The sequence below is a fragment of the Papilio polytes genome, unplaced genomic scaffold, assembly GCF_000836215.1.
Source record: "Papilio polytes unplaced genomic scaffold, Ppol_1.0 DF823879.1, whole genome shotgun sequence".
In the NCBI taxonomy this organism is placed as follows: Eukaryota; Metazoa; Arthropoda; class Insecta; order Lepidoptera; family Papilionidae; genus Papilio; species Papilio polytes.
Window position 1 is genome coordinate 492,576 of NW_013525325.1, and position 13,546 is coordinate 506,121.

Consider the following 13,546-nt stretch of genomic DNA (forward strand, 5'->3'; position numbering starts at 1 on the left):
TTTGCGTAAGTACACTTCTTTCATATGTCACCAATTTGTTTGCAAAACAAACTAATTAAATATGACTGTATAAATTTTATGTTAGACGGATATTACAGTTGAAGAAAAAAAAAAACATCCCACTCAGGACTTAATATTGTAAGCAAACCCATCATAGGAGTTAATAGGTGTGTGATCCTATTTGTATTTGACTTTAAAACATTGCGTAGGATAGGGTATAAACATCCCCGACTGTACTTTTTATAATAAAGGGGGGCAAACGAACGGCGAAAACATTGAGGTAGTCAACGACGCCCACGGACATCCGCAACACCAACCAACACCAGGACACTTATTTGTTCTCCGGCTCTATTTATATCTGACAGATAAGAAATCCTTACTGATGTGTCAAGGACTACAACGTATCTAAATACCAAAAACAAAAACAGCCAAATAAGATCCGGCTTGAAGCGACACGTAGTTCTATAAAAACCTTCTCAATCTCATAACACAACAGCTATTATCTCTTAAAGAAATAATTATAAATAATAAATAGCTTTTATAATGTGGTCTAATTTAATAACTTGACCTATTATACTAATAGTTTTCTTTTAACACTTATGACCTACGTTCAAGTACAAATGCGGTTTTAACTTTATTTTCTTAAAGGAAATATGTCAGTAATTCGTTTAGGGACGGTTAAAATTAACTAATAGTTGCTAGTATAAAAGATACTACGTAATAATGAATATTTTAACTGATCAAAGATGAACTAATACTTAAAATAAGCTATTCATAAATGTTTCATAATCTTACTACCGAATTGCAAAGTATCTGAGTTTGATTACACTTTCATGAAGTTACCGCAACACATTTTTAAAGAGATCTTTCCGTCCCCTTAAGATTTCTTTTTTATTTAATACTAGCTGTTCCCGTGCGACTTCATCCGCATTAAATTATAAAAAATTCATTTCATTGTTTACATTTGTCAAATAATCAATAACAAATGTCAAAATGACATGACATGATGACAACTTTGCTTCCTTGATGTTGGCAGCAACTTATGGTCTAATATTTACCCCCTAAGTTTAATGGTTTTAAAATATACAGCCTAAAGCGTAACGCAAGTATAGGGCTTTTTATTAAAAAAAGAGTTATTCAAAAATATGCTGTAATTGCTGACATCTTAGGCAATAAAGAAGTGTGTGTTTACGCTTTATTATATTAGTATAGTTTGGTAAGCCTTTAGTCAGATAAATTATTGTACAATTACATTTGTTACATTACAAGATTATAATTGACATTAACATTTTTCATTTTTTTATCTGTTTGTCCTTGGTGGACGTAGGCCTCTTCCAGATTCTTTCATTCCTCTCTTAGCCTTTTTAGACCAGGTCTCTCCTATAAGTATGATTAACACCCTTAGCGCCAGACCCTAAGAGAGCGTTTAAAAAAAAACATTTTCTTTTGTTGGAAAATGTTTCAAACTACATAATATATTATGTATTGTGTTTACTCCCATTTTCCCCCTCTTTACTTGGATTTTTATCCGCGTGACATTTAGATACATGTGGCTTGGGAAATAGTTCATTTGAAATTCATACCTCCTAGGCCACATACAGTGTTCTAGACACTATGTGACAAAAAGATACACATGGCGCCTAAGGTCTTAAGCGGAAACAATCTGAAAAAGCATTTGACAAAATTAGTAAAATGATAACGAGATTTCTTTATATAACAGTATCAGCGGTCAACAACCGACACAAGATGTCGAGGTAAATACACTACCATAAATAGATTGGTGTTGATTTTCCTCCGGCGAGTAATTAACAGTCGGTTTTTGTAATTAATTTTCCATAAATAGATATAAACTATTATACAACAATATCGACGGATGATACTTTCATAAGATGACTAGTCACATTATAAACGCAGAGAAAAATTGTCGTGGAAAGATTGGGAAAAGTTTCCAGTTTCAGTGGTCTATCCCATTTTGTATACTATAACTAATATTATAAAGAGAAAAGTTTTTGATTTTCGTATATATTGAAAATCAAAAACTACTGGGTGAATTTTAAAAAACCTTTTACCGTTAGATGGGTTGAGATCGGAATTTATTTGTAACACAGGCTATGTTTTGCATTATTTTTTTATTTGTAAATTTAATTAAAAAGTTACACTTGTATTAATTTGACAGTCGAACAGTTTCAACTGTCAGTAGAATACTAGAACTGTACAATTAAGGTTTTGTATACACAGTATAAACTGAATAATCGTAGTGTAACTGAAAACTATCTGTACTAAGCGGCGTCTTACTTGGTACAGCGCTCAATAACTGGACTGGCAATCAATAGGCACAATGTGAACGCTAACTTGCTAGTAAGTACATACAATCTATCACTGGCCGTTGCAAGTGTCCAACTGTTCTGACCAAGTGTGAACGCATAATCAAAGTGAATATTGCGGTAAACTAGGGACGTGACTCAATCGATTAATTACTTATTGAAATGAGGTAGTCATGAAATTGATCGTCTTTTTTGCACTCACTTTTCCACTGAGATAACGCGGAATATTTCAATTGTATTTCCCGTTGACTTCATTTGAAAGAGTTCACAAAATCTTTCCATTCTAATGGAAAAGGGATGAGGGTCATTAGTCATTTTATTTCCTATAGTAATTGGAACTTTTATGTAAACAACTTGTGGAACATTTTTAGTCAATATGCAAGTCATACATTTTTAATGAGTTTATAATTGTTGTGCTTTCCGGTAGGTCAAACGTAATAACAACTGAAACTTATGCGTATACTCGTATAGTTATTATCTTAATATTTAGAACAATATGTCTTCTATACTATACATGTTCAAATCGGTTAAATAACCTAAACCTTTGGTAACTCAAATTCAATTCCTTAATAAGGACCGAAGAATGCAAAACTAGCGAGAGTTAAATGGGATTAATAGAAATCTCATTGAAGTTAAAAATTGAGTATAATAAGTCAAGGTCTAAATCATATATAAACCTATGGAACACTCATTACCTACGTCAATATGTTTTTTCATCGACTAATCTGAATATCTTTTAGTTCGTGACCGCTTCAGTGTTACTGTGCTCTATGGTTTTTCCAGGTGGACACAGTTTTATTACAATCGAACGGATGCAGCGTGTCCGTTTAGAAATCATTGAGTCAGGTGTGAGTCATACATCTCGTGTTTCAAAAGGGCCCTCGTGAAAACCAAAGGTATTTAAAAAGTAAAAAAAGAATGTATCATCTATGATGCACTAATGATCTAAGTCTGGTATTAGTAAGACTCTATCGATTTCTGTGACGTTGAATGGGAAATTGAGTTTTCATTTAATTACTTTTTTATATTTGTAAGGGGCAAATGAGCAGCGTAAACATCGACGCCGATGTGCGTCCGCAATACGAAAGTTACTGCAAAATTGTTGCTGGCTGTTGAATCTATTTTTAAATATATCTTAAACTATCGATCTATAGTCAAAAATTTTGAAGTCGTGGCCTTACTAAATTTTCACCGTATATTCAGATTAAGGCCTGCTATATACGATCGGATTTAACTGTCAGTTAACAGTTAGAGTTTTTCCTACTCAAGCACAGTTTCAACTGAACAGTACAGAGTTTGTATCGGGCTTAATTAAACTTTTACTAAATTAAAACTGGTGGTGCTTGGTATCACCTAATTTTCACCTACGATTCAAGGGCATTGTAAGGTTTGAAATTATTTTGTAACTAGAAATATCTCCTTATGAATCACGTAGATCATTTTTAAATTTATCATTTCCAGTTAAATTGAAACACCTTTACAATGTAAGTACATTTTGATAAATGGTAAAACTCTTTCAATCTGTAGTTTTCCTATTTAGTCCTTCTATTACTCATGTTCTCGACATCTCCGTCTAAGACTAGACGGCTATCCTTTTTTCAGTATATATTTCCACCTAGTTATGGTTGAGTGGCGAGTGAAAGTTATAGTGCCTTTCCAACGTAGTCAGACGGTCCTTACGAGACCATACTCACACAGCCTACTTCTAGCATCTTGTAGACGGTTGCGCACACCGAGGTCGGCTTTGCACTTATTGTCGATTTAATCGAGCCTGGTCACGCCGCTCATTATTAAAATTTTGTTCGTACATTGTGTTTCGCTTTATGTTTCTCTGCCGTAAATGAGGACTAGTCTTATCATGGACTAATGAACCAAACTCTTGATTTTACTACATTTACCTATTTGCTGAAACTTTAACATTTACACACGCTGGGTCTGTTTGGTGATGCATTTTAACTATTACAGTAGTTTCCTTGATTCTTTTTCCTCGTTTTTCAGTTTTGTAAGTAAGATTATCGTGGAATCAATGTGTCATAAACACAGAAGTAGTATATAGTAACTTAATATGATTTTGCACGCGATAAAAAAACATCAAAGTCATCGTGTAAGTAATAAGGTACTTTAACTATACATTTTATCAAGTAGAATAGAAACATCTTTTAAATGATTTTAAGCGTTTTAAAATACTCTGCAAGTTCTGTTTATTTGTGTAGTGGCTTCATCGACCTGAAGTCAAATGAATGCTCAATGACAACGAAACAAATGACAAACTATATAATTCAGTTGACACACTTGCATGTCAGTTAATGTCACGTGCCAGCTACTGGCATATGTGAATGTTAACTTGCATGCCAAGTCAGGCATGCAAGTAAATAGCACGATATTTGATTTAGTGGTAACTGTCACGCGCTAACGATTTGGCTAGTTGCTGGCATGCTTGCTACCACCCTGTTTTAGTGACATGTGATTTTCTGCCTTTCCGCCAGTGAAAACTCACATATGCGAATGAAGAACCTTGAAGATGAAGTCATAACTAGGCATACAACGGTGACAAATATTTATGTACATTGTGAGTAATGTTAATACAACAGTCTTATTTGCATCAACCACATGTGTGTAGGATCACGTCCTCTAAACTTTATACACTATTTTCGTTATAGGCTTTATATTCGATTTCTTTTGGTTAACAGTAGTCTATATAATACGGGTGGCGCCGTTAAGCATCCTAATCTGCATGTCCCAGTTTGGTCCCCGGCCAATGTATTTTTACGATGAAGAAAAACAAAGTTCTGTAGTTCAAAGACGTGTATGAATCAACCGCCTATCCTTTCATAGTAATTTGCCCCATGCGGTATTGCAAACTTTTTTGGGTTAACATGTAATGATGTTCCGAACACTCCTACTAAATATCATTTGGAATTATTATATAGCTTCAATACTTTAACTTGACCGCCCTATTATTATTAATCCCTTTACTACATTTCAAACATTTTCAAAAAACATGAAAAATTGTTGTTTCATAAAGACATTTTTCCTCTACCCATAAAATTCTTTACAAACTTATAGTCCCAATTGCAAAAAAAAATTAATCAACGTCATGCTAAGATGAATCATAATGAACACAGATCTGTGTTAATTTCGTAATGTTTGGGTGACATGAAAACTGTCTCTTGCCACTTGACCGGGCCACCATGATTCACAAGGTGAAAGCAACCTTCACACTTGGTTGTCCCGCCACAGACAAAATAAACAATATTTTTACATTACTCTATGACTCAGTGCGATGCAGATCTGGATTCGACGCTTGTTGAGAGTGAGTTAGGGCTACCAAACACCTATAAACGAAGACATAAACACTGGAACAACAGAAAAACCAGTTTTGGACAATCTTGGACTTGCTCTTTTTCTCAGTTAGCTTTGTATGACTTAATTTGTTCTAGCAATTTTTTCCACGTCGATCAGTTGTCGCTACGTCTTTGCATTTCTGAGCTTCATGTACGGTGAAAAACTATCAACCATGATTGATACGTAACGGACGACGAATAAAAAGATGTCTATTATTTAGTTGAAAGCGAACATTTTGGATCAAAGCCAAAAAGGTGGCATCCCTGGTACAGACTCATCGAATTGGCACGAGCAGTATCAAGCCGGTCTCATTTCCGAATCGTGAAAGAAATATTTCTATACGTCAGTCATCGTTAGTAAACCTATAATGTGGTTGAATTAGGTAAATAAAAACCTTTTGGTATAGATGAGTAAATGCTTGAAACAAATGGAATGAGTATACCGGTGTGAAAACGGGTTTCATTATGAATCAAATTCAACGTCTTTCTTCAAAAATTATTCAAAGCGTTTAAGATACAGGTCAATAGAACTCAAATTATAACAATAAATGAAAACATTAATATAGGAATATTTGTGGCAAAATTTAGTCATCCTGTTAAATGAATACATCCAAGGTAATCAAAATTGGACACTGAGCTAAACAGGACTTGTCACACGTAAGGAAGATTGCAAAGTTCCTAAACGCCGAACGGAAGGTAGACTAAAGCTAAGATGGCTGGATGACTGATATCGGCGTCAAGAGTTGAAAGCAAAAAAACCGACGTAGGGAGATTTACTGGACTCGCCCCAGCCCACCCGCAATTGTAGCGTTTAGGGTGATGACAAATGAATACCCACTAGTTATAAAAATGATTTAGAGTACGGCAATATAATTTTATAAAGTAAATTGTATACACAGTCGTTTCAATGAATGCCAATTTGATATAACCTTATAATTATGTAAATAAATGTAATAGAGTATAATGATGTCGTAGATGCAGCTGAGTCAAAATTCAGTCACCTTTAGGGGTTACATACTGTTTTTGAATAATACATAATAACATTAGCGATTATGCAATAACTAAACTGTTATAATAATATAACAATTGAAATAAAAAAAAACAACCCAATTACCTTAAATGTCATAACCTCCTTACAATACAACATTCCATTTAAGTAGAACGAAGTTTCTTATGGTTTATTGGGTTTTCATCAGCCATTTGTGTATCATCAACCAGTTGGAGATAATGAATGACTTGCAATTTAAATAGCAATGAGCAATTAAACGCGATCGCGAAACTACTCCGATATTTGACCTGTCATCGTTCTAGGGGAATCTCAGATCACCATTGCACGAAAAAAGCAGGAAGATATCTCATCAATATTATTGAATGATTGTTTTTTTGTTAATTAAAAATACATCTTAATATTTAGTAACTAAATATTATGTTACTTGGAACCAAACCAGTATTTTTAAGGGAAAAGTCTGACATTGTTGCATTGACATCACTATCTAAACGTATACGCAAATATCTACGAGACTATTGACATAACTTAATATGGTGTTAACGTATAACTGTTAGCTGAATTACTTATTAGATAAACAAGCAAAGTCCGCGGGGCAAACCTCACGGATTGAGATCGCGGAACCGTCGTGGACCAAAGAACTAAATGCTGCGTCATTTCCGAATCACCAGTGTATTTCAAAACCACGCACGTAACCTTGTCTCCGCTCGCTCCAGAGACTCTTATAATTTTTGGCAAGTGAAGGTTCGGAATATTTTCTAGGTTACGTATCGAAATGCCGATTCATTGAATAGCCGCTCACCCGCCATCTCTCCCAGATGACTCACAAACTTTTTACTCTATTTACGAAACAATATTGCGCATTTTAATATCAATAATTATCGAACGTAGAACGAGATCAACTAGATAGAGTTCATTGCTCTATCAATATAGAATACTCGAGAAACAACCTCTCAAGGTCTTTCATTCATTGAGTTATACGTCAAGTTCATTGATGGCTTCGCGCGTGTTATGAGCGTACGCCGCGGCTGTATCGATAGCGGTGACCGAGTGCGGGCGTGTGCGTGTCATGTAAACGTACTCGTTCGCTTCAATTTCTACCATTTATATGCGCGTGTGAGTGTCCACGCATGCATATTTGTGACAGGACGCTCAACAATAGCCGGAATAGGAAGCGACGACGGCAAAATGGGCGTGCAGACTGACTCCCCAGACGAGTTCCGTAAGGCAGCCGTGCCACTTGTACTCGGATAACATTACACTAAGACAATACACGGAGAAAGCTAGTTAAAACTTTTGTTGAGATTTTATGTCCTTAATGATTTAATATTCTAACATAAAGGAAATCCTGTTAAATATTTGAAGAGTTAAAAACATGTGGGCGTCGAAGGTTTAGATATGTCTAATCAATGCTTTGCTATGACGAGGTTGTTTTTAATTAGTAACGCAATTGTAAAAAGATTTAGAAAACCCGTTCGTTGTTCCGGTATGCAAATCTTGTGCTGTCATTGTACAAATAATAATGTATGAGTTTTAAATAAATGAAGTATGTATTAAAGAACATGTACCGATCGAAAAAATACTTAATTAGTTATGAAACTTGTTAACAATATTTAATTATGGTTGCGGACATTGTTCAATTATTTGTATTATTCGGTAAATAATCTCGTTCTGTTGTACAATTTGCTCGTTTAAACTAAACGTGTTAACCGTTTTTCAAGTGTGAGGTTTAATTTGATTCGTAGTCATGAAATTTGGCATACTTGTAAATGATAATCTGGGAGAACACATAGGTTACTTATTTTTGTTTTTTCTTAATCCTACGCGAAGGGAGTCGCGGGAAAAAGCTAGTAATATAAAAACATGTCTGAAGGTATGATTACATCTGACCAACATTCTTATTACAAAAAACAGTAGAGCTGGCGGTAGAGTTGCGGTCGGTATTTAAAAAATAGCCGAGCAATCCTATGAGAAGGTAATGCGGTTTCCTTAAGTACGATAAATTAAAAATAATTTGCTAAGTACAAGACATTACTCTCGTGTTTGTGAATTTATAAACTATTTTTCTTTCGTGCTTAGCGACAACTGAACTGGATAGTTTAACAAACTTTTTTTTATAAGATAGGGAAGCAAACAATCAGTAAGAACACCGAGATCAGCGACGCTCATTTCATTCGCTATACCAAATGTTAGAGACGAGAAATGTTCTCATTAAAGGAAATATTAAATTTTAGGGCTAAAACAGATGAATTTATATTAAATTCATTTCAATGATAAAATAATAAATTTGCCCACAACTTCGTTATTCGAATTTAAAAAAAAAACGTAGTAAGTAGCGTATGTGTTCACCTCCTTCCTATTTGTTTTACGTCCGAGTCAAACATGGAAATGTATAATGTCGTTGTGGAGATACATAGTAAAAGACATCTCATTCTCTCGTGGAAGATCAGCGCTTGGCACTTCAGCGAGACGCACCCAGCATTCAAAGCTAAGCGAGGACCCAATTCGGTCAGCATTGCAATGCCCAATACAAATATTTCATTTATCATTTAATTAGGTTTTTATTTTAATCGCATTTAATTACTTTATTATTTCTAACGGTATAGTGTTGATTAAGATTAAATGTAATGTTATTATTTATTTATTTTATTTTATTCATGTAAACTGCATTTATAATTTTAGTAAGATTTATGTGCTAGCTGACGTGGGATTAGCTGTAAAGTTCGAACAACAATTATTCTTATGACCTTCTCATGTGCTCGCCACGATCGTGTCCGAAGTATGACAGGTTATAATTTCGCCGTCCTGCCAATTTTTTGGGACTGAGGTTTTAAAGTTGCATCCAATCGAATTGCGTCTTTAACGCATGCGAAAAGATAACAAGGACTAAAAAATATCCAGTGTCAGAGCGGTTTATAAAGACCTGTTTAAAATGGTAGTGCATTAAAAAAGATCTAGGTCACGAATACCATTGCTCCCGGCCTCGGACGAAACAGCGAACCTAAACACTAAATTACCCGATGCAGATAATCACTAGTTTCGGCTGCAAAAACAATTTTCGAATCATATAAAATTGTCTGCGTATTAGATCTGCTAAATTAAACAAGTCATTATTATTTACAGGTTGCTGAATAACGTCGACATCGAAGTTAAGGTAAGATTAAGGTTATTTTACTTTATAAATAATACTAATAAGTAAAATTAATAATGTTTAAAATTGCATCTGATAATAAGGCACCGATTGCTGTATAAGGTTAGTCAAGTCAATAACAATACGCACGAATACTTACAATTTAGGTCTATAATGTAAAGGCGTAGTATGAATTATTAACCTTTTCATTTATCTCAAAATTAATCACTGATCTACTAGACCTAGCTACATTATATTAAAAACTAGCTTTCGCCCGCGACTCCGTCCGCTCTGAAATAAATGAATCAAATTCCAGTAATCTATGTGTTTTTCCACACTATCCTCTATGTCTATGCCAAATTTCATCGAGATCCGTTTTGTCGTTTAGGCTACAAACTTTAACAAACATCCATCCATCTGAACTTTCGCATTTATAATATAAGTAAGATTAGTATGATAAAAATTAGCTTACACTAAAAAGTATTTTATACATCCGTGGAACGTCAGTATTTCTATGCAGTCTGTGGCACCGCGCCTCCTTAGATTTGGACATTTGACGTTGTCTTTAGTACATTCACATCACATCACTTTGTGTAAATGTGAAATTTCGAATTGGTTTTTAAAATATTTTTCGTGAATCTATTTTTGAAGAAATTATTTATTTACGCGAGGTCATGGTAAAGTATCATGTGTTATAAATTATTGAAGAGGCTACATATCGAGTTATTGGTTAAGAGCGTGAGACAGGAAGGCTTGGTGCGGTCATCATGTTGAACGAATGCTGTCAGCGAAGAGAACATTGTATACAGAGAATCCAGGTATTTTAAATACATAGTATTTGTAACAATTCAAGGTACTACATTCCACATTTCTGAGTTCATAAGTTAGCTAAGGCCTTCTTTTAATTTCGTTGACATAAAACCACGATTTATGTCAGCTACATTTACATCACACTCGGGTTTAGCTTTCTTCTATATAAGACACACAATTTGCAAAAGTATGTTCACAATTCTTTAATAATTAGTTCAACCTGTCTTAATTTCTGGGTAACCCAAAACCTTACAATGGACACAAGTTTTTACCCCGTTAATGACCTTCAATTTTAATTATCCCCGGCTAATTACGATGTTAATTGACGTTGTACAAGTAATGTTTTAATTGTGGACTGCTTTCGTCCTTTTCTTGCCAATTAGCACTGGTGATATAATTTTCAAATTATCAGTGCGCTGAAAGCAAAAAAGTAAGGAAAATGATTTAATTAACAACGGTACTTAAACATTTAATTTTTGTAAACGTATCGGGATTGCGTGCGGCTAAGGCGAGGTAGTCGAATGGAGGCAAAGATGATCGCCGAGTGCAACATTTAAAATTCGAAAATCGAGAACAAAAAGCAGTGGAAAGGGCCAACCGACGCCGCGTGCCCACCCAGTCGGCGGCGCGGCGGCTTGCTATGCCACAGCGCAGTGGCCCCTAGTGAATACCGCCAATTCCTTCGCTACAAGCCTCCCAACACATTATGCCTTATCATCCCTACTCTCAGCAGTCAATTTCCTTCCTTACTCCCTTTGGGATAAAATTTAAATTCAACCAAAATTGGGAACGCTAATTTTCTGACGGAGATAATGATTAAATTGTTTCGGCATGTCAAATCAAACGAAATTATGCTGTTATATCTTGTTTAATAGCTGTACTTTTATGTTTGTTTCGTACATACCAACATGGATACCCCCAAGTGAGATTTCTCCTTTAATGGATACGTTAAGAATTTTCCCTTGCTTTTTTACCTTCATACATGAGAATAATTAAACATTTTTTCTAGCATTTATATCTGCCGTATAAGGGATGTGACGATTTTTATAATAACAATCTTTTAGTATGGTTTTCAACCTTATTTTGGATATTAGAGAAGTAGGTTCATCTAAACCGACCTGTGTACAATTTTCTTAATTGATATAAACGTCTATATTACATTTTAAAGGAAATAAATCTTTTCCTTTACTTGAGATTAAACTATTATTATGAATTAAATATTAAAAATTAACTCTTAAGTATATAAATATTTAGAGTCTAAGTACAATTAAATCGGCGTTGAAATGCCTGTAAGTACACAGGTCATACTTAATTGCAGGACATACTTTACAAAGGGCCAAACTAACTTACCAGTATTTCTATGGTGGTAGGGCTGTCGCACTCGGAATTACCACAACCTTCAACTTAATCCGGGTGGAAAATTGCATTGTCAACTTTCACCATTTTTAAGAATATCTACAAACGTAAAAAGGCTCCACCTCCGTTCGGACTTTCCGATTTTATTTGACATCTTTATTTCATTAAAAAGTTGCTCGAGTTGCCACTATTTTAAATAATTTAATAATAATATTGATTGCGTTAGCGGGGATACGGTTATGACTTGGCGAATGATAATACTGTGAAAAGAAAGACAAAGTAAAAAGACCATCATCATCACCCCTACGGAGGGCACAGTATATGCTACTCGTCCATACATTTCTATCAGCCGTCGTATCTAAATTCGTTCCCTTATTAAGCATATGCTCTTTCACACAATTAATCCACAATTCGGTCTTACTCTACCTTTGTTTCCATCCACATTTAAACACTTTTTTTTAATCCTCTTTCTCTCGCCTTATAATATGTACGTACCGCGCTGAAAAGTGACAGCCCTTAAATATTAGACCATGGTACTTTTTACTTGTCGTCTAAGGTATATTTATCGTGTAGATCGCTATTTGCCGCTTTGATAGTAGCTTTTTTAGCTGTCTCTATTTTCTATAATTTTTAAGAGGATATATGCTATGTTTTAATCCATATATAAATAAAAACTACGCTTAGTTGATGTTTTAACGAGCGACTTAACATGACTAGATTGTGGGTTGACAGAGATGTATGGAAGAGCAGCACATGACAAGAGCAATTTGCTAATGATAATGAAATTCAGGCAACTAATATCAATATTTATAAAGTGAGATCTCAAGATCAATTATAATTTGATTGTATTGTATGCATATTACACAATCCATGAAAACCTAAGAATGTGTTATATCTTGGTATATCCAGTTATCGAGTAAAGTATCAAAAACAATTAGTCAATGTTCCGGCAGAATTTTACATCGGAAAGTTTTCACTGGATGGGAACGTAAGAACTCGTTGCAATTCTCGCTATGTTAAAAAATCCCTTATTTCCTTCATCATAAACGCCGTAGCGATTTACGTCAAGGAAGTAAATCACGTTTTATTCCGGTGCGGTTAACTCTGTTACGCGTACATTGATTATTATGTTCAATCGATATGTTTATTCGTTGTACGGAACACGCAATGGATTTGTAGCAATAGTAATGGCCTGCGGTGTGTTAATGAAATGCAGTACGTCACGCGTTACGTTGTAATCTTCCACACAGCGGCCGAATCCGGTCGCCATTGATGATTCATTAGAGTCGGCTTTAAGTTACGTCTTATATCGTAACGCTCTATCCATTTCATTGATAACTATTCAAATGTTTTTCTACTTAAACTTTTGGATTGGTTTTTTTATGCAATGTTTTTAGCGTCAAAAGTTTGAGTTTGTATTATTAAGATATTAGTGTATTTTGGATTTGGTACTATTAAACAAAGTTTTCTATGATTTTAATTGCATTTTGTAGATTTAGTTCAATAAATGAGTTAATTGCTCTATTGAATTAAAAATAACGAATCTTCCTATTTAAATATTCGCATAAAAAAACAA